We start from the raw sequence: 23,253 nt of genomic DNA, 5'->3' as shown, positions 1-23,253 counted from the left end.
CCCTGAAGCCATGGGGCAGCGCTCTTACCACAGAGCCACAGATCTCCTGTCTGAACACTTGCTGGAACTGAAGTTAGACTGCTGACCTGTGTGTGAGCTGTTTTAATAAAACAAAATACAAGTCAGATTTGATCCCTTGTCTTTATGAGTCTCTTCCTCAGAGATCTTGTGTTTATTCACTCACCCATCATTGGCTTCACATCAGCGTCCATCATCAGGAGCTCCTGGTGAATATAATAAGCTCAGTTGGACATCAGCCATGGGGAGATTTGAACCCGGGTCTCCTCGATTAAAGATCAACACTTTATGACCTGAGCTACTGAGTCTAGACTATGAAGATGTCTGAATGGGGTTTTATCACTAATCTCATCATGACCAAGGTTTGACACATGTTTCTTTGTAATTTGGTTCACAAAAAGCCTGTTGCCAAATCTCAAAACCTGTGGCTCAGTGGATGAGCCTTCGACTGCCATTTAGAACTGTGAAGGATCGAATCCCACTTCTGCTAGAACAAGATACAAGTCAGATTTGAACTCTTGTCTTTATGAGTCTCTTCCACAGAGAACTTGTGTTTATTCACTCATTCATCATTGGTTTCACATCATCATGAGGAGCTCTTGGTAAGTATAATGAGCTCAAGATGGACGTTAGCCATAGTGAGGTTTGAACCCGGGTCTCCTTGATTAAAGATCAACACTTTATGACCTGAGCCACAGAGTCCAGACAGCAAATTAAGTGTCTAAATTGGGCTTTATCACTATTTTCAGCACGACCTAAGTTTGACATATATTTCTTTGTGATTTGGCTCACAAAACAACCATAACCAGATGCCAAGCCCTGTGGTTCAGTGGATGAGCCTTTGACTGCCGTACAGAAAACATGGGTTCGAATCCCTCTATTGCTTACTTTACTTTCGGTTCCTGGGATTCAATCAAACTGTGTGGCCCAAACAGCAGCTGAGAGACTGAAAGCCATGATGGGCGAGTGGCTAAACACATGTTTGCAATGGACGTGGTTGCAGAAGAGGCCTGGGTACGAAACCTGCATCGATGTGTGGTTCACACAAATGCAAGCAGCACGGCAATTAGGACAGGACCACAAACATAAAAATACTTTGTTTGTTGTTTCTAAATATCTCAGTAGTAAAAAGCAGCAGGAGTGCTTGGATTTGAACCCAGGTATGCTGTGACAGCTTTAGATGTCATGATGTGTGCTCTGACCACTACACCATCACCACACACATACACCCACATTTCTTTTTCCAATGGGAGGATAACCACATTCTATACATTTTGAAAAAAATAATTAAATAAACACAAATAATTCATATCAAAAGTAAATTATTTGAAATAAATGTAAACTGCATCATCTGCTAATATGTTATTATATTTCACTATTCAAAATGTGAAAAACATGCTTATTCTTCAATCAAACACATGAACATGTTTCAAATGATCTTACAGCTGCTTGTGGGGCTTTAAATGTTACTAAACACAATTAAACACTGGAAAATATCATCATTTCCTTCTAAAGTCTCCTCATACTGTATTGATGACTCTACACCAAATCTGGCCAATCAAATGCTTTGCACAGAAAGTCCCTCCCCCAACAAACATGCGACAGACCAGCAGCACAACAAACACACTTTCTGGACTCTCTACTGGAAATATGAGCTCATAAATACCTTTCCTGGAGCTGTGAATCCGCCTGGATGTGGAGGAGCGTCAGCTGTTGAGCGCAGGTCAAAGATCTGCAGCAAAAACACAACAGACACACGTGTGTATCTTCACTGCAGCAGTGGAGAGAGAGAGAGAGAGAGAGAGCAATGAGTGAACACAAACACTACAACAACATCACTACAAACTAAACCAACGAAACAAAGTCCCTTACAGGTGAGTCGCGTTACTCTCCATTTCTGCACTTGGTATGGCTTTTCTTTGTTGTCGGGCTGCTGTAACATCTGCTGTTGACTGACATTATGAGTCTATCACTGAGCTGTCATCTGCTGGAGCTCAACTTGACGCCAGTAAAACGGTGTACCTGTGTTGATCTGGTGTCGCTGTTGTCAAAGGTGTTCAGGCTCAAGGAGCAGCTCGCTGATGCCGCCTAGTGGAGCGGATGGGATCTGCGCTTTAATGCTCACACATAACCCCACCCCTCACAGTGACGCCACTAGCTCCATTGAGTGCAGCGTCTAACATTGAAAGTCTCATATATGCAGTCTCAGCTTGCAAATCCAAGTGATTTTTTTTACATCCACTCGTTGTGTTTTCATACAGCAACAGCAATACTTATCATTCAAAACTTAATGAACGGTTTAATACAATATAGGATTTTTAAAAACCAGTCAGTCATCTTTATAAGGCATTTAGTAAAAGAAATGTGTTCGTATTTTTGTTGGTAAAATTATTATTTGTGTCTGCTTCAATTAAATCTGTAAGCAATGAAAACATTCTGCATCCCCAACTACAAGAGCTCGTCAAACAAGTTATATGTGTCTTTATTGATGAGTGGCGCATTAATTACCTACAGGCTAAATGATAATCTGGAGTGAAGAACATCATGGTGAGAAAGTCACAAGCTTGGAGGTTCAATATTCATGTTTTGCATTTAATTGATCAATATTTGATGTCAAGTCTGTAATCATCAGCTTTTGGAAATTGTTTCATATTACATTCGTATTGGTTTGATATTTCCACATTGTTAATCAAGCATTCGTGCTGAAGTTCTATATAAAGTGAGCACAAATAATGAGCCATGAATGATTAGATGTTTGAGTATATGCTTTACAAATTAGTGGTTAAACACACAGACATTGTTAGGAGGGAAATGAACAGTTAAGACCAAAACGACTGGTGTGTCAGATCAAGAGAAGACTCTGAGCCGGAGATTCAATAAAATGAAGAAAATTTACTGAAGATAGTTAGCCGTTCTGCGGCAGGAGGGCTTCACACTGACATTGAGTTCGCTGGCCGATCTTCCTGCCTTACACTAAGACAGAAAATCTCTCCTGCACACAAAGGAAATTACTTTACAGAGAATTAACACATAAAATGGCAAATAACTCAGGAAACAGTTGTTTCCAATCCACCAGGAATCCAGTTCCCCTCGAGAGCTCTCCATGACCTCTGACCTGGCTTGGTAGATCCTGAAAATGTTTTGCATTTCATTTACATCTGTTTTGCTTTACGGTTGATGTAAAAGTTTTAAAACTGTATAAATGTGCCTACATAGTATTATCATAAGACATATTTAAGTAAGTGTATCGCTCGCGTGCACACAGCCTGCTTACCTTAACAGATGACAGAAGTGAGGCATGAGGGACAAGTCTATACACCTGCAAGTTCCATCATGGATACAGAACAACATTCAATTTTCCTTTTTGAAAGTACAGCGAAAAGCAGCCCATAGAGTCACATATGCTGTACATTGTATGGAAGAGTGTAAATATTGCAGTTATGACAGAGTTAATTAAATGTGTTCAGATGAAGAAAAAAATGACGAAAAATCAACTGATCACGTTAAAATGACAGTTAACATGTATGTATTTTTACACATTTATTCACACGTTTGCATAACTGAGAGCAGGGAAGAGACAGGCTGCACTGGTACGCTGTATTCCCATAATATCGTTTAATTAAAATAAATGATCAACAAATCTTGACGGTCTTTACAAGTGAAGGCATTATCTACACACAATATGAATTCCCAATAAGAAAATAATACTACAAACGATAAAACACTTTTCATGAAAATACTTAAATCACAGACAAATCTAAATGCCCAACATAAGCGAGCTGCGCTTCCAGACCAGTTCTGCTCGATGACGTATAATGTCTCCGACGCCGCCTGTAGTCACATTTAGCAACTTGATAGCAACCGTCTTTTTAAAGAAGCGAAACCGATTTAAACTATCAAGAGTGTGATGTAACTGATGAGTTTTATGTCGTAGAACAAAGCGTGGAAGTATCTTGAGTTTGTGTTAGCCACGAACCTTATTTAAGCGATTTTACTGAACTCCCATTCAAAAAACCCATTGACTTTTGGACGAGGGAACCGGAACTGCTAAAAGGCTAACTGGCTTCCGGGTTTTAGCATACAGATTGACGTCATAGTTCCTCCACTCTATAGAGATTTGACAGACACAGACGCTTCAGCTGAACACATCACTACATTAGGTCATGTTTACCTTTGTTCACTGATCAAAATCATGTCAAAGATTCAAAACTGATTCAAATAATCAGAATAATAAAGTCAACAAGAACAGATTTTGATCCTTCCTGGAACGGATGAAGACAGAAAACGACTCGCTTCAACAGGTAGCAGAACTGTGCTCACGGTGACCTCAGTTTAACTCCTGCCTCGCTGTCATTTGAAGAACCCCATAAAAACTGTGTAATACTTAGCATTTGATGAGAAGTCTTTATTTAATAATATTTACTTTTTTGTTTGTTTAAACCTCAAGACTTTCTGCTTCCTTTCACACATTAAAATGTTTCTGGTCGTCAGCATCAGTGGATGAAAATACACATAACTACAGCTGCGCCACAGGAAGTGAAATCTCAGTGCTTTACATTTGCTGTGCTGAAGTTCAGGAAAAACATCACCACAATCTTTTAAATCAATAAATCTGCAAAGGTGTAATTCAGAAATATCTCCACAGGAGGGCGACATGTTTAAATTCCTTCAATTAGATTCGCAGTGGTGTCATTCAGCAAAATCACCACACAAGAGGGCGAATATTTTAAATTCATCAGATTCGCAGTGGTGTAATTCAGAAATATCTCCACAGGAGGGTGAAACGTTCATTATTTTAGAACGGCAGCAGTGCAGTCCACAATAATCACCACACGAGGGCGAATATTTTAGATTCAGTAGATTCAAGATTTGCAAAAGTGTAGTAGAGAGAAATCTCCACAGGAGGGCGCAATATTTGATACATATGTAATATTTGTCTATTGTTAGATCAGATATTCAGTGTGTGTAATAATGTGTTTATTTGTGTGTCGACTCTACAGGATCAGTGAAGTGTTGTGGACTGTAAGCCTGTTGAACAGAAGCAGAGACGCGTGAACAGACGCTGACTGTACTGATGATGATCATCTGCTGCTGCACAGGTGATGTAGATCATGTGTGATTGTGTGTGTGTGTGTGTCTGTTCCACATGTCGGTTACCATCATTTTCTTTGTGGAGGGTCACTCCTCTAGAAAGCAAATGATGGTAACCGAAACGGGTGGGGAAGGGACACAGGCCCAAAATTTTTATACAGTTCATTTTAAATTTTTTTGCCAGGCTGTAAAGTATAACCCCTGCTGGGCATGTCTCCGGAAGCTCCAGGGGGAGACCGAACTGGTATCCCCCCTTCTTCAGACGCGCCTCACACTCACTCACATCGCAGAGTTCTGGCTGGGATCAAACCAGCAACCCCTGAAGCCATGGGGCAGCGCTCTTACCACAGAGCCACAGATCTCCTGACTGAACACTTGCTGGAACTGAAGTTAGACTGCTGACCTGTGTGTGAGCTGTTTTAATAAAACAAAATACGAGTCAGATTTGATCCCTTGTCTTTATGAGTCTCTTCCTCAGAGATCTTGTGTTTATTCACTCACCCATCATTGGCTTCACATCAGCGTCCATCATCAGGAGCTCCTGGTGAATATAATAAGCTCAGTTGGACATCAGCCATGGGGAGGTTTGAACCCGGGTCTCCTCGATTAAAGATCAACACTTTATGACCTGAGCTACTGAGTCTAGACCATGATGATGTCTGAATGGGGTTTTATCACTAATCTCATCATGACCAAGGTTTGACACATGTTTCTTTGTAATTTGGTTCACAAAAAGCCTATTGCCAAATCTCAAAACCTGTGGCTCAGTGGATGAGCCTTCGACTGCCATTTAGAACTGTGAAGGATCGAATCCCACTTCTGCTAGAACAAGATACAAGTCAGATTTGAACTCTTGTCTTTATGAGTCTCTTCCACAGAGAACTTGTGTTTATTCACTCATCATTGGTTTCACATCATCATGAGGAGCTCTTGGTAAGTATAATAAGCTCAAGATGGACGTTAGCCATAGTGAGGTTTGAACCCGGGTCTCCTTGATTAAAGATCAACACTTTATGACCTGAGCCACAGAGTCCAGACAGCAAAGTAGGTGTCTGAATTGGGCTTTATCACTATTTTCAGCACGACCTAAGTTTGACATATATTTCTTTGTGATTTGGCTCACAAAACAACCATACCCAGATGCCAAGCCCTGTGGTTCAGTGGATGAGCCTTTGACTGCCATACAGAAAACATGGGTTCAAATCCCTCTATTGCTTACTTTACTTTCGGTTCCTGGGATTCAATCAAACTGTGTGGCCCAAACAGCAGCTGAGAGACTGAAAGCCATGATGGGCGAGTGGCTAAACACATGTTTGCAATGGACGTGGTTGCAGCAGAGGCCTGGGTACGAAACCTGCATCGATGTGTGGTTCACACAAATGCAAGCAGCAAGGCATTTAGGACAGGACCACAAACATAAAAATACTTTGTTTGTTGTTTCTAAATATCTCAGTAGTAAAAAGCAGCAGGAGTGCTTGGATTTGAACCCAGGTATGCTGTGACAGCTTTAGATGTCATGATGTGTGCTCTGACCACTACACTATCACCACACACATACACCCACATTTCTTTCTCCAATGGGAGGATAACCACATTCTATACATTTTGAAAAAAATAATTAAATAAACACAAATAATTCATATCAAAAGTAAATTATTTGAAATAAATGTAAACTGCATCATCTGCTAATATATTATTATATTTCACTATTCAAAATGTGAAAAACATGCTTATTCTTCAATCAAACACATGAACATGTTTCAAATGATCTTACAGCTGCTTGTGGGGCTTTAAATGTTACTAAACACGATTAAACACTGGAAAATATCATCATTTCCTTCTAAAGTCTCCTCATACTGTATTGATGACTCTACACCAAATCTGGCCAATCAAATGCTTTCCACAGAAAGTCCCTCCCCCAACAAACATGCGACAGACCAGCAGCACAACAAACACACTTTCTGGACTCTCTACTGGAAATATGAGCTCATAAATACCTTTCCTGGAGCTGTGAATCCGCCTGGATGTGGAGGAGCGTCAGCTGTTGAGCGCAGGTCAAAGATCTGCAGCAGAAACACAACAGACACATGTGTGTATCTTCACTGCAGCAGTGGAGAGAGAGAGAGAGAGAGCAATGAGTGAACACAAACACTACAACAACATCACTACAAACTAAACCAACGAAACAAAGTCCCTTACAGGTGAGTCGCGTTACTCTCCATTTCTGCACTTGGTGTGGCTTTTCTTTGTTGTCGGGCTGCTGTAATATCTGCTGTTGACTGACATTATGAGTCTATCACTGAGCTGTCATCTGCTGGAGCTCAACTTGATGCCAGTAAAACGGTGTACCTGTGTTGATCTGGTGTCGCTGTTGTCAAAGGTGTTCAGGCTCAAGGAGCAGCTCGCTGATGCCGCCTAGTGGAGCGGATGGGATCTGCGCTTTAATGCTCACACATAACCCCACCCCTCACAGTGACGCCACTAGCTCCATTGAGTGCAGCGTCTAACATTGAAAGTCTCATATATGCAGTCTCAGCTTGCAAATCCAAGTGATTTTTTTTACATCCACTCGTTGTGTTTTCATACAGCAACAGCAATACTTATCATTCAAAACTTAATGAACGACTTAATACAATATAGGATTTTTAAAAACCAGTCAGTCATCTTTATAAGGCATTTAGTAAAAGAAATGTGTTCGTATTTTTGTTGGTAAAATTATTATTTGTGTCTGCTTCAATTAAATCTGTAAGCAATGAAAACATTCTGCATCCCCAATATAAGAGCTCATCAAACAAGTTATATGTGTCTTTATTGATGAGTGGCGCATTAATTACCTACAGGCTAAATGATAATCTGGAGTGAAGAACATCATGGTGAGAAAGTCACGAGCTTGGAGGTTCAATATTCATGTTTTGCATTTAATTGATCAATATTTGATGTCAAGTCTGTAATCATCAGCTTTTGGAAATTGTTTCATATTACATTCGTATTGGTTTGATATTTCCACATTGTTAATCAAGCATTCGTGCTGAAGTTCTATATAAAGTGAGCACAAATAATGAGCTATGAATGATTAGATGTTTGAGTATATGCTTTACAAATTAGTGGTTAAACACACAGACATTGTTAGGAGGGAAATGAACAGTTGAGACCAAAACGACTGGTGTGTCAGATCAAGAGAAAACTCTGAGCCGGAGATTCAATAAAACGAAGAAAATTTACTGAAGATAGTTAACCGTTCTGCGGCAGGAGGGCTTCACACTGACATTGAGTTCGCTGGCCGATCTTCCTGCCTTACACTAAGACAGAAAATCTCTCCTGCACACAAAGGAAATTACTTTACAGAGAATTAACACATAAAATGGCAAATAACTCAGGAAACAGTTGTTTCCAATCCACCAGGAATCCAGTTCCCCTCGAGAGCTCTCCATGACCTCTGACCTGGCTTGGTAGATCCTGAAAATGTTTTGCATTTCATTTACATCTGTTTTGCTTTACGGTTGATGTAAAAGTTTTAAAACTGTGTAAATGTGCCTACATAGTATTATCATAAGACATATTTAAGTAAATGTATCGCTCGCGTGCACACAGCCTGCTTACCTTAACAGATGACAGAAGTGAGGCATGAGGGACAAGTCTATACACCTGCAAGTTCCATCATGGATACAGAACAACATTCAATTTTCCTTTTTGAAAGTACCAGCGAAAAGCAGCCCATAGAGTCACATATGCTGTACATTGTATGGAAGAGTGTAAATATTGCAGTTATGACAGAGTTAATTAAATGTGTTCAGATGAAGAAAAAAATGACGAAAAATCAACTGATCACGTTAAAATGACAGTTAACATGTATGTATTTTTACACATTTATTCACACGTTTGCATGACTGAGAGCAGGGAAGAGACAGGCTGCACTGGTACGCTGTATTCCCATAATATCGTTTAATTAAAATAAATGATCAACAAATCTTGACGGTCTTTACAAGTGAAGGCATTATCTACACACAATATGAATTCCCAATAAGAAAATAATACTACAAACGATAAAACACTTTTCATGAAAATACTTAAATCACAGACAAATCTAAATGCCCAACATCAGCGAGCTGCGCTTCCAGACCAGTTCTGCTCGATGACGTATAATGTCTCCGACGCCGCCTGTAGTCACATTTAGCAACTTGATAGCAACCGTCTTTTTAAAGAAGCGAAACCGATTTAAACTATCAAGAGTGTGATGTAACTGATGAGTTTTATGTCGTAGAACAAAGCGTGAAAGTATCTTGAGTTTGTGTTAGCCACGAACCTTATTTAAGCGATTTTAGTGCTTTAAATTTGCTGTGCTGAAGTTCAGGAAAAACATTACCACAATCTTTTAAAATATCTCCACAGGAGGGCGACATGTTTAAATTCATTCAATTAGATTTGCAGTGGTGTCATTCACCAAAATCACCACACGAGGGCGAATATTTTAAATTCATCAGATTCGCAGTGGTGTAATTCAGAAATATCTCCACAGGAGGGTGAAACGTTCATTATTTTAGAACGGCAGCAGTGCAGTCCACAATAATCACCACACGAGGGCGAATATTTTAAATTCATCAGATTCGCAGTGGTGTAATTCAGAAATATCTCCACAGGAGGGTGAAACGTTCATCATTTTAGAACAGCAGCAGTGCAGTCCACAACAACCCCACAAGAGGGCGAATATTTTAAATTCAGTAGATTCAAGATTTGCAAAAGTGTAGTGCAGAGAAATCTCCACAGGAGGGCGCAATATTTGATACATATGTAATATTTGTCTATTGTTAGATCAGATATTCAGTGTGTGTAATAATGTGTTTATTTGTGTGTCGACTCTTCAGGATCAGTGAAGTGTTGTGGACTGTAAGCCTGTTGAACAGAAGCAGAGACGCGTGAACAGACGCTGACTGTACTGATGATGATCATCTGCTGCTGCACAGGTGATGTAGATCATGTGTGATTGTGTGTGTGTGTGTGTGTGTGTGTCTGTTCCACATGTCGGTTACCATCATTTTCTTTGTGGAGGGTCACTCCTCTAGAAAGGAAATGATGGTAACCGAAAGAGGTGGGGAAGGGACGAAGGTCCAAAATTTTTATACAGTTCATTTTAAATTTTTTGCCAGGCTGTAAAGTATAACCCCTGCTGGACATGTCTCTGGAAGCTCCAGGGGGAGACCGAACTGGTATCCCCCCTTCTTCAGGCGCGCCTCACACTCACTCACCATTCACTCATATCGCAGAGTTCTGGCTGGGATCGAACCAGCAACCCCTGAAGCCATGGGGCAGCGCTCTTACCACAGAGCCACAGATCTCCTGACTGAATAGTTGCTGGAACTGAAGTTAGACTGCTGACCTGTGTGTGAGCTGTTTTAATAAAACAAGAAAGAAGTCAGACTTGATCCCTTGTCTTTATGAGTCTCTTCCTCAGAGATCTTGTGTTTATTCACTCACACATCATTGGTTTCACATCAGCGTCCGTCATCAGGAGCTCTTGGTGAATATAATGAGCCATAGTGAGGTTTGAACCCGGGTCTCCTCGATTAAAGCTCAACACTTTATGACCTGAGCTACTGAGTCTAGATAGTGAAGAAGATGTCTAAATGGGGCTTTATCACTAATCTCATTACGACCAAGGTTTGACACATATTTCTTTGTAATTTGGTTCACAAAAAGCCTGTTGCCAAATCTCAAAACCTGTGGCTCAGTGGATGAGCCTTCGACTGCCATTTAGAGGTGTGAAGGATCAAATCTCACCTCTTCTAGAACAAGATACAAGTCAGATTTGAACTCTTGTCTTTATGAGTCTCTTCCTCAGAAACTTGTGTTTAATCACTCACCCATCATTGGTTTCACATCCGTCAAACAGGAGCTCCTGGTGACTATAATAAGGTCAGTTGGACATCAGCCATAGTGAGGTTTGAACCCGGGTCTCCTTGATTAAAGATCAATCCTTTATGACCTGAGCCACTGAGTCTAGATGGCGTAGTAAGTGTCTGAATGGGGCTTTATCACCACTTTCATCATGACCGAGGTTTGACATATATTTCATATTTTGGCTCACAAAACAACTACTGCCAAATGTCAAGCCCTGTGGTTCAGTGGATGAGCATTCGCCTGCTATCCAGAAGTGTGAAGGATTGAATTGCATCATGTTTTTCTCAAAACTACTATGTGGGAGGATAACCACATTCTACACATTTTGAAAAAAAATAATTAAATAAACACAAATAATTCATATCAAATGTAAATTATTTTAAATAAATGTAAACTGCATCATCTGCTAATATATTATTATATTTCACTATTCAAAATGTGAAAAACATGCTTATTCTTCAATCAAACACATGAACATGTTTCAAATGATCTTACAGCTGCTTGTGGGGCTTTAAATGTTACTAAACACAATTAAACACTGGAAAATATCATTATTTCCTTCTAAAGTCTCCTCATACTGTATTGATGAGTCTACACCAAATCTGGCCAATCAAATGCTTTGCACAGAAAGTCCCTCCCCCAACAAACATGCTACAGACCAGCAGCACAACAAACACACTTTCTGGACTCTCTACTGGAAATATGAGCTCATAAATACCTTTCCTGGAGCTGTGAATCCGCCTGGATGTGGAGGAGCGTCAGCTGTTGAGCGCAGGTCAAAGATCTGCAGCAGAAACACAACAGACACACGTGTGTTTCTTCACTGCTGCAGAGGAGAGAGAGAGAGAGAGAGCAATGAGTGAACACAAACACTACAACAACATCACTACAAACTAAACCAACGGAACAAAGTCCCTTACAGGTGAGTCGCGTTACTCTCCATTTCTGCACTTGGTGTGGCTTTTCTTCGCTGTCGGGCTGTAATATCTGCTGTTGACTGACATTATGAGTCTTTCACTGAGCTGTCATCTGCTGGAGCTCAACTTGGCGCCAGTAAAACAGTGTACTTGTGTTGATCTGGTGTCGCTGTTGTCAAAGGGGTTCAGGCTAAAAGAGCAGCTCGCTGAATAAATAAATACTATATAAATCAGGATCGGCAGCGAGACAGGAATTAAACTCAGTTAATCGTGAGCACAGTTGTGCTACATGTCTGTGTGTTTAACCAATTAAAAAATGTAAAGCATATACTGAAACATGTACTCATTCATAAGTGATTATTTTTCTGACTTTATTTAGAGCTTCAGGGCGTATTTTTGATTGACAGTGTGGAAATATCAGAGAATTATGAAGCAATTTTCAAAAACTAATGATTACAGGCTCAACATTAAAAATATTGTTGAACGGAATGCAAAACATAAACAAACTGATCAGCGAGATGTCTGCTTGAACAGAGGAAATGTCACTTGTTGGTATGTGCTTGTCAAATGAAGATTTCAGGCGTTTATATGGATGCTGCACAATTTTTAAAGTCAAATTAAAGAATTTGAGTCCTGAAGAATAAGTAGGAATAAATAAATCTGTGGAGATGTCCAATAGCAGTGTTTCACTGTGTTTGTTTACAGTCTACTGTGGACAGCTGATTTACAAACACATTCAGTGCACTGCTCAGTTCTCTGCCATTTTGATCTATATAAGGGTATTGAGTAGTCTGCTGAGTATAACTGTGCACATAGTATGAAATGCACATTTAAGAATCGTGTCAATCACTCCCCTATTACTGTAATCTTTCTGAAGTGAAAGAACTGCAATACACTTCAGTTGAAGCAGAGGTTGATATTAATTCTGCCTGGTTTTTTTTTTACATTATATCTTCAAAATACAACAAAATAAATCTCTGCCGGTCTCTTTTGTTGAGTTTACACATAATGCGGCCTACATTTATCCATAACACAATTTGTCTGTGTGGTTTGTGTGTGAGAAAGAAAGCAGGCTGCAAGTCAGATCACAGCTGATGTTCACACCGTTCCAAATATAGTTCATATGAATCTTCTGATTCAAGGAGTATTTTATGGGAAATAAAGGAGCATATGAAACTGTTCTGGAGGTTTTTTTGAACTTACATGAGCCACATGCCTACTAAATATCAGATAACAATTGAACATTTTGAATCAAAGCAGTGTGTGCAGCACTTTTAAAATCACTTGATTTGCAAAGCTGTAATTCAGAAATATCTCCACAGGAGGGCGACATGTTTAAATTAATCAATTAGATTCGCAGTGGTGTCATTCACCAAAATCACCACACGAGGGCGAACATTTTAAATTCATCAGATTCGCAGTGGTGTAATTCAGAAATATCTCCACAGGAGGGTGAAACGTTCATTATTTTAGAACGGCAGCAGTGCAGTCCACAACAACCCCACAAGAGGGCGAATATTTTAAATTCAGTAGATTCAAGATTTGCAAAAGTGTAGTTCAGAGAAATCTCCACAGGAGGGTGCAATATTTGATACATATGTAATATTTGTCTATTGTTAGATCAGATATTCAGTGTGTGTAATAATGTGTTTATTTGTGTGTCGACTCTACAGGATCAGTGAAGTGTTGTGGACTTTAAGCCTGTTGAACAGAAGCAAAGACGTGTGGACAGACGCTGACTGTACTGATGATGATCATCTGCTGCTGCACAGGTGATGTAGATCATGTGTGTGTGTGTGTGTGTGTCTGTTCCACATGTCGGTTACCATCATTTTCTTTGTGGAGGGTCACTCCTCTAGAAAGGAAATGATGGTAACCGAAAGAGGTGGGGAAGGTCCAAAATTTTTATACAGTTCATTTTAAATTTTTTGCCAGGCTGTAAAGTATAACCCCTGCTGGACATGTCTCTGGAAGCTCCAGGGGGAGACCGAACTGGTATCCCCCCTTCTTCAGGCGCGCCTCACACTCACTCACCATTCACTCATATCGCAGAGTTCTGGCTGGGATCGAACCAGCAACCCCTGAAGCCATGGGGCAGCGCTCTTACCACAGAGCCACAGATCTCCTGACTGAATAGTTGCTGGAACTGAAGTTAGACTGCTGACCTGTGTGTGAGCTGTTTTAATAAAACAAGAAAGAAGTCAGACTTGATCCCTTGTCTTTGTGAGTCTCTTCCTCAGAGATCTTGTGTTTATTCACTCACACATCATTGGTTTCACATCAGCGTCCGTCATCAGGAGCTCTTGGTGAATATAATGAGCCATAGTGAGGTTTGAACCCGGGTCTCCTCGATTAAAGCTCAACACTTTATGACCTGAGCTACTGAGTCTAGATAGTGAAGAAGATGTCTAAATGGGGCTTTATCACTAATCTCATTATGACCAAGGTTTGACACATATTTCTTTGTAATTTGGTTCACAAAAAGCCTCTTGCCAAATCTCAAAACCTGTGGCTCAGTGGATGAGCATTGGACTGCCATTTAGAGGTGTGAAGGATCAAATCTCACCTCTTCTAGAACAAGATACAAGTCAGATTTGAACTCTTGTCTTTATGAGTCTCTTCCTCAGAAACTTGTGTTTAATCACTCACCCATCATTGGTTTCACATCCGTCATCAGGAGCTCCTGGTGACTATAATAAGCTCAGTTGGACATCAGCCATAGTGAGGTTTGAACCCGGGTCTCCTTGATTAAAGATCAATCCTTTATGACCTGAGCCACTGAGTCTAGATGGCGTAGTAAGTGTCTGAATGGGGCTTTATCACCACTTTCATCATGACCGAGGTTTGACATATATTTCATATTTTGGCTCACAAAACAACTACTGCCAAATGTCAAGCCCTGTGGTTCAGTGGATGAGCATTCGCCTGCCATCCAGAAGTGTGAAGGATTGAATTGCATCATGTTTTTCTCAAAACTACTATGTGGGAGGATAACCACATTCTACACATTTTGAAAAAAATAATTAAATAAACACAAATAATTCATATCAAAAGTAAATTATTTGAAATAAATGTAAACTGCATCATCTGCTAATATATTATTATATTTCACTATTCAAAATGTGAAAAACATGCTTATTCTTCAATCAAACACATGAACATGTTTCAAATGATCTTACAGCTGCTTGTGGGGCTTTAAATGTTACTAAACACAATTAAACACTGGAAAATATCATCATTTCCTTCTAAAGTCTCCTCATACTGTATTGATGACTCTACACCAAATCTGGCCAATCAAATGCTTTGCACAGAAAGTCCCTCCCCCAACAAACATGCTACAGACCAGCAGCACAACAAACACACTTTCTGGACTCTCTACTGGAAATATGAGCTCATAAATACCTTTCCTGGAGCTGTGAATCCGCCTGGATGTGGAGGAGCGTCAGCTGTTGAGCGCAGGTCAAAGATCTGCAGCAGAAACACAACAGACACACGTGTGTATCTTCACTGCTGCAGAGGAGAGAGAGAGAGCAATGAGTGAACACAAACACTACAACAACATCACTACAAACTAAACCAGCGGAACAAAGTCCCTTACAGGTGAGTCGCGTTACTCGCCATTTCTGCACTTGGTGTGGCTTTTCTTCGCTGTCGGGCTGTAATATCTGCTGTTGACTGACATTATGAGTCTGTCACTGAGCTGTCATCTGCTGGAGCTCAACTTGGCGCCAGTAAAACAGTGTACTTGTGTTGATCTGGTGTCGCTGTTGTCAAAGGGGTTCAGGCTAAAAGAGCAGCTCGCTGAATAAATAAATACTATATAAATCAGGATCGGCAGCGAGACAGGAATTAAACTCAGTTAATCGTGAGCACAGTTGTGCTACATGTCTGTGTGTTTAACCCATTAAAAAATGTAAAGCATATACTGAAACATGTACTCATTCATAAGTGATTATTTTTCTGACTTCATTTAGAGCTTCAGGGCGTATTTTTGATTGACAGTGTGGAAATATCAGAGAATTATGAAGCAATTTTCAAAAACTAATGATTACAGGCTCAACATTACAAAATATTGTTGAACGAAATGCAAAACATAAACAAACTGATCAGCGAGATGTCTGCTTGAACAGAGGAAATGTCACTTGTTGGTATGTGCTTGTCAAATGAAGATTTCAGGCGTTTATATGGATGCTGCACAATTTTTAAAGTCAAATTAAAGAATTTGAGTCCTGAAGAATAAGTAGGAATAAATAAATCTGTGGAGATGTCCAATAGCAGTGTTTCACTGTGTTTGTTTACAGTCTACTGTGGACAGCTGATTTACAAACACATTCAGTGCACTGCTCAGTTCTCTGCCATTTTGATCTATATAAGGGTATTGAGTAGTCTGCTGAGTATAACTGTGCACATAGTATGAAATGCACATTTAAGAATCGTGTCAATCACTCCCCTATTACTGTAATCTTTCTGAAGTGAAAGAACTGCAATACACTTCAGTTGAAGCAGAGGTTGATATTAATTCTGCCTGTTTTTTTTTTACATTATATCTTCAAAATACAACAAAATAAATCTCTGCCGGTCTCTTTTGTTGAGTTTACACATAATGCGGCCTACATTTATCCATAACACAATTTGTCTGTGTGGTTTTGTGTGTGAGAAAGAAAGCAGGCTGCAAGTCAGATCACAGCTGATGTTCACACCGTTCCAAATATAGTTCATATGAATCTTCTGATTCAAGGAGTATTTTATGGGAAATAAAGGAGCATATGAAACTGTTTCTGGAGGTTTTTTGAACTTACATGAGCCACATGCCTACTAAATATCAGATAACAATTGAACATTTTGAATCAAAGCAGTGTGTGCAGCACTTTTAAAATCACTTGATTTGCAAAGCTGTAATTCAGAAATATCTCCACAGGAGGGCGACATGTTTAAATTAATCAATTAGATTTGCAGTGGTGTCATTCACCAAAATCACCACACGAGGGCGAACATTTTAAATTCATCAGATTCGCAGTGGTGTAATTCAGAAATATCTCCACAGGAGGGTGAAACGTTCATTATTTTAGAACGGCAGCAGTGCAGTCCACAACAACCCCACAAGAGGGCGAATATTTTAAAATTCAGTAGATTCAAGATTTGCAAAAGTGTAGTTCAGAGATATCTCCACAGGAGGGTGCAATATTTGATACATATGTAATATTTGTCTATTGTTAGATCAGATATTCAGTGTGTGTAATAATGTGTTTATTTGTGTGTCGACTCTACAGGATCAGTGAAGTGTTGTGGACTTTAAGCCTGTTGAACAGAAGCAAAGACGTGTGGACAGACGCTGACTGTACTGATGATGATCATCTGCTGCTGCACAGGTGATGTAGATCATGTTTGTGATTGTGTGTGTGTGTCTGTTCCACATGTCGGTTACCATCATTTTCTTTGTGGAGGGTCACTCCTCTAGAAAGGAAATGATGGTAACCGAAAGAGGTGGGGAAGGGACGAAGGTCCAAAATTTTTATACAGTTCATTTTAAATTTTTTGCCAGGCTGTAAAGTATAACCCCTGCTGGACATGTCTCTGGAAGCTCCAGGGGGAGACCGAACTGGTATCCCCCCTTCTTCAGGCGCGCCTCACACTCACTCACCATTCACTCATATCGCAGAGTTCTGGCTGGGATCGAACCAGCAACCCCTGAAGCCATGGGGCAGCGCTCTTACCACAGAGCCACAGATCTCCTGTCTGAATAGTTGCTGGAACTGAAGTTAGACTGCTGACCTGTGTGTGAGCTGTTTTAATAAAACAAGAAGGAAGTCAGACTTGATCCCTTGTCTTTGTGAGTCTCTTCCTCAGAGATCTTGTGTTTATTCACTCACCCATCATTGGTTTCACATCAGCGTCCGTCATCAGGAGCTCTTGGTGAATATAATGAGCCATAGTGAGGTTTGAACCCGGGTCTCCTCGATTAAAGCTCAACACTTTATGACCTGAGCTACTGAGTCTAGATAGTGAAGAAGATGTCTAAATGGGGCTTTATCACTAATCTCATTATGACCAAGGTTTGACACATATTTCTTTGTAATTTGGTTCACAAAAAGCCTGTTGCCAAATCTCAAAACCTGTGGCTCAGTGGATGAGCATCGGACTGCCATTTAGAGGTGTGAAGGATCAAATCTCACCTCTTCTAGAACAAGATACAAGTCAGATTTGAACTCTTGTCTTTATGAGTCTCTTCCTCAGAAACTTGTGTTTAATCACTCACCCATCATTGGTTTCAAATCCGTCATCAGGAGCTCCTGGTGACTATAATAAGCTCAGTTGGACATCAGCCATAGTGAGGTTTGAACCCGGGTCTCCTTGATTAAAGATCAATCCTTTATGACCTGAGCCACTGAGTGTAGATGGCGTAGTAAGTGTCTGAATGGGGCTTTATCACCACTTTCATCATGACCGAGGTTTGACATATATTTCATATTTTGGCTCACAAAACAACTACTGCCAAATGTCAAGCCCTGTGGTTCAGTGGATGAGCATTCGCCTGCCATCCAGAAGTGTGAAGGATTGAATTGCATCATGTTTTTCTCAAAACTACTATGTGGGAGGATAACCACATTCTACACATTTTGAAAAAAACAATTAAATAAACACAAATAATTCATATCAAAAGTAAATTATTTTAAATAAATGTAAACTGCATCATCTGCTAATATATTATTATATTTGACTATTCAAAATGTGAAAAACATGCTTATTCTTCAATCAAACACATGAACATGTTTCAAATGATCTTACAGCTGCTTGTGGGGCTTTAAGTGTTACTAAACACAATTAAACACTGGAAAATATCATCATTTCCTTCTAAAGTCTCCTCATACTGTATTGATGACTCTACACCAAATCTGGCCAATCAAATGCTTTGCACAGAAAGTCCCTCCCCCAACAAACATGCTACAGACCAGCAGCACAACAAACACACTTTCTGGACTCTCTACTGGAAATATGAGCTCATAAATACCTTTCCTGGAGCTGTGAATCCGCCTGGATGTGGAGGAGCGTCAGCTGTTGAGCGCAGGTCAAAGATCTGCAGCAGAAACACAACAGACACACGTGTGTATCTTCACTGCTGCAGAGGAGAGAGAGAGAGAGAGAGAGAGAGCAATGAGTGAACACAAACACTACAACAACATCACTACAAACTAAACCAACGGAACAAAGTCCCTTACAGGTGAGTCGCGTTACTCTCCATTTCTGCACTTGGTGTGGCTTTTCTTCGCTGTCGGGCTGTAATATCTGCTGTTGACTGACATTATGAGTCTGTCACTGAGCTGTCATCTGCTGGAGCTCAACTTGGCGCCAGTAAAACAGTGTACTTGTGTTGATCTGGTGTCGCTGTTGTCAAAGGTGTTCAGGCTAAAAGAGCAGCTCGCTGAATAAATAAATACTATATAAATCAGGATCGGCAGCGAGACAGGAATTAAACTCAGTTAATCGTGAGCACAGTTGTGCTACATGTCTGTGTGTTTAACCCATTAAAAAATGTAAAGCATATACTGAAACATGTACTCATCCATAAGTGATTATTTTTCTGACTTTATTTAGAGCTTCAGGGCGTATTTTTGATTGACAGTGTGGAAATATCAGAGAATTATGAAGCAATTTTCAATAACTAATGATTACAGGCTCAACATTAAAAATATTGTTGAACGAAATGCAAAACATAAACAAACTGATCAGCGAGATGTCTGCTTGAACAGAGGAAATGTCACTTGAAACGGAGAGCAGCTGAAGCTGTATTTATTCGTGTTACTGTCTTGACTGCAGGTGAAGTTGGTATGTGCTTGTCAAATGAAGATTTCAGGCGTTTATATGGATGCTGCACAATTTTTAAAGTCAAATTAAAGAATTTGAGTCCTGAAGAATAAGTAGGAATAAATAAATCTGTGGAGATGTCCAATAGCAGTGTTTCACTGTGTTTGTTTACAGTCTACTGTGGACAGCTGATTTACAAACACATTCAGTGCACTGCTCAGTTCTCTGCCGTTTTGATCTATATAAGGGTATTGAGTAGTCTGCTGAGTATAACTGTGCACATAGTATGAAATGCACATTTAAGAATCGTGTCAATCACTCCCCTATTACTGTAATCTTTCTGAAGTGAAAGAACTGCAATACACTTCAGTTGAAGCAGAGGTTGATATTAATTCTGCCTGTTTTTTTTACATTATATCTTCAAAATACAACAAAATAAATCTCTGCCGGTCTCTTTTGTTGAGTTTACACATAATGCGGCCTACATTTATCCATAACACAATTTGTCTGTGTGTTTGTGTGTGAGAGAGAGAAAGCAGGCTGCAAGTCAGATCACAGCTGATGTTCACACCGTTCCAAATATAGTTCATATGAATCTTCTGATTCAAGGAGTATTTAATGGGAAATAAAGGAGCATATGAAACTGTTTCTGGAGGTTTTTTGAACTTACATGAGCCACATGCCTACTAAATATCAGATAACAATTGAACATTTTGAATCAATGCAGTATGTGCAGCACTTTTAAAATCACTTGATTTGCAAAGCTGTAATTCAGAAATATCTCCACAGGAGGGCGACATGTTTAAATTAATCAATTAGATTCGCAGTGGTGTCATTCACCAAAATCGCCACACGAGGGCGAACATTTTAAATTCATCAGATTCGCAGTGGTGTAATTCAGAAATATCTCCACAGGAGGGTGAAACGTTCATTATTTTAGAACAGCAGCAGTGCAGTCCACAACAACCCCACAAGAGGGCGAATATTTTAAATTCAGTAGATTCAAGATTTGCAAAAGTGTAGTGCAGAGAAATCTCCACAGGAGGGCGCAATATTTGATACATATGTAATATTTGTCGATTGTTAGATCAGATATTCAGTGTGTGTAATAATGTGTTTATTTGTGTGTCGACTCTACAGGATCAGTGAAGTGTTGTGGACTGTAAGCCTGTTGAACAGAAGCAAAGACGTGTGGACAGACGCTGACTGTACTGATGATGATCATCTGCTGCTGCACAGGTGATGTAGATCATGTGTGTGATTGTGTGTGTGTGTGTCTGTTCCACATGTCGGTTACCATCATTTTCTTTGTGGAGGGTCACTCCTCTAGAAAGCAAATGATGGTAACCGAAAGAGGTGGGGAAGGGATGAAGGTCCAAAAATTTTATACAGTTCATTTTAAATTTTTTGTCAGGCTGTAAAGTATAACCCCTGCTGGACATGTCTCTGGAAGCTCCAGGGGGAGACCGAACTGGTATCCCCCCTTCTTCAGGCGCACCTCACACTCACTCACCATTCACTCATATCACAGAGTTCTGGCTGGGATCGAACCAGCAACCCCTGAAGCCATGGGGCAGCGCTCTTACCACGGAGCCACAGATCTCCTGTCTGTACACATGCTGGAACTGAAATTTGACTCAATCTGATCTGTGATTTTAATAATAAACTAAGTTGTTAAGTAACCTGTTTGTGTGTCATGAACCTATGTCTTCATCTCGTTCTCAAAGCACATGTTTATCCACTGACCCATCATGGATTCACAGCTTAGTAACACATTTAAGCAATTTTGTTGTATTTAATGATTACAATTGAACATAATTGATAATGGGATTCGAGCTCAAGACCACACGCTTGAAATCACAGCTCATTAATACTTGTACCACTGAGGCTGCAGAGCTTAGCCCTGTTTTATTTCAATGAGTCCACTTGACTCTAATGAATGCTGTGGTGAAATATAAACCACATCCCTACAAATAGATTTTATTACACCCTCTTGGGGTGATTTTTGTGAACTACATCACTACAAAAAGACTTCATTGCGCCCTCATGTGGTGATTTTTGTGAACTACATCACTACAAATGGACTTTATTGCGCCCTCATGTGGTGATTTTTGTGAACTACATCGCTACAAATTGACTTTAATGCGACCTCCTGTGGTGGTTTTGCTAACTATATCAAACTGACTTTATTGCGCACTCCTGTGGTGATTTTTGTAAATTACATTGCAAACAAATTAACTTTAATCCACCAACTGTGGGGATTTTTATGAACTACATCACTACAAATGGACTTTATTGCACCCTCTTGTGGTTATTTTTGTGAACTACATTGCTACAATTGACTTTATTGCACTCTCCTGTGGTGATTTGTTACCTACATTGACTTTATTGATCCTTAATTTAATGTGCCCTCCGGTGGTGATTTTTGTGAACTACATCACTAAAAATGGACCATAATGTGCCCTCCTGTAGTGATTTGTTAACTGCATTGACTTATTCTTCATTTTTGTAAACTAAATCACTAAAATTTACTTTATTGATCCATAATGCATCACACCCTCCTGTGGTGATTTTGTTAACTACAAATTGAATTGAAATTGTGAACATTTGTATGAGAAAACCTCACTCTCTATATATAGTAGTGCTTCCGCTTGAGTAACTTAATTAAACATGTCAGTTACTCAAAAAAGTGACCCATATCCAGTAATTAAAGACCTTTATTAACTGTTTACATGTCAAACTCAAACTGTTAACACATGCAAATTAAATAACTTATAAAAGCAAATACCTTTATGATGAGAAAAAACAGAGCACAGACCTGCATGGACGTTACGAGCAGTCCTGAAGACCTTGATTGGCTTCAGGTGTTTTTAATCAGGTTGTAGTTAAACTCAGGAGAGTGGAGCAGGATTAGACACGCCTCCTTATTTTAAATCTCTTTCCTCCTGTTTTTCCATGTTTTAATGATACACTTTTTCCTCACAAGGATTTTGTGGGAGAGTGGTTAGTTGTTTGCGTCCTGGTACAAGAAAGACTGTATTCAAATCCCACGATTGCTGATCTACGAAGTGTATTTTAATAAATTGTTCAGGTTCAAAGTCACATTAAAAATCTTTAATTTAAATATATAAAATCCTATAAGATGATTTAAGGTTCCACAAGCTTGTCATCCCCTGTGGCTCGATAGATGGTTGTTTGGACTTTGGTGGTGAATTCTTTGGGTTCAAACCCCACACTTACCAAAGTTTATATTTAATAAGTAATACAGGTCCAACAAGATCAAAATCTCTATTTGAAACACACTACGCTGTGAATAGTTATTTGGCTTTTGGTCTAGGAATGTCTGGGTTCGAATCCCACAAACACCAAAGTCCTTGTTTACTAAGTAATTCAGGTGCAAAAAGGTCTAAAGCTCCATTTTGAACACACTTGCATTGTTTCTGTGTGGCGCAGCGATCAATTGTATGACCTTTGGTCCAGAAATGTCAGGGGATTAAATCCCACAAACACCAAAGTGCTTTTTTAACCA

The 23,253-nt window shown here is 39.7% G+C and overlaps 5 long non-coding RNA genes across 5 annotated transcripts; all 5 read left to right on the top strand.

Annotated features, from left to right (window-relative positions):
* The first annotated feature begins 1,597 nt into the window (after window positions 1-1,597).
* On the top strand, window positions 1,598-5,553 carry LOC130223266 (uncharacterized). The gene is made up of 3 exons (XR_008836639.1): window positions 1,598-1,892; window positions 5,019-5,117; window positions 5,294-5,553. It is a non-coding gene; the product is annotated as an uncharacterized LOC130223266 (long non-coding RNA).
* Window positions 5,554-6,918: 1,365 nt separating this feature from the next.
* Window positions 6,919-10,529, top strand: LOC130223267 (uncharacterized). Its single transcript, XR_008836640.1, has 3 exons — window positions 6,919-7,310; window positions 9,972-10,070; window positions 10,254-10,529. It is a non-coding gene; the product is annotated as an uncharacterized LOC130223267 (long non-coding RNA).
* A 1,118-nt stretch (window positions 10,530-11,647) lies between these two features.
* Window positions 11,648-14,132, top strand: LOC130223265 (uncharacterized). Its single transcript, XR_008836638.1, has 3 exons — window positions 11,648-11,926; window positions 13,595-13,693; window positions 13,857-14,132. It is a non-coding gene; the product is annotated as an uncharacterized LOC130223265 (long non-coding RNA).
* A 980-nt stretch (window positions 14,133-15,112) lies between these two features.
* Window positions 15,113-17,729, top strand: LOC130222579 (uncharacterized). The gene is made up of 3 exons (XR_008836511.1): window positions 15,113-15,521; window positions 17,192-17,290; window positions 17,464-17,729. It is a non-coding gene; the product is annotated as an uncharacterized LOC130222579 (long non-coding RNA).
* A 1,299-nt stretch (window positions 17,730-19,028) lies between these two features.
* On the top strand, window positions 19,029-21,406 carry LOC130222578 (uncharacterized). The gene is made up of 3 exons (XR_008836510.1): window positions 19,029-19,140; window positions 20,865-20,963; window positions 21,139-21,406. It is a non-coding gene; the product is annotated as an uncharacterized LOC130222578 (long non-coding RNA).
* Window positions 21,407-23,253: the final 1,847 nt, after the last annotated feature.

This window comes from Danio aesculapii, chromosome 4, assembly GCF_903798145.1.
Source record: "Danio aesculapii chromosome 4, fDanAes4.1, whole genome shotgun sequence".
NCBI lineage: Eukaryota > Metazoa > Chordata > Actinopteri > Cypriniformes > Danionidae > Danio > Danio aesculapii.
The sequence above is the reverse complement of the archived record's forward strand: the minus strand, read 5'-3'. Positions and strand labels throughout refer to the sequence as shown.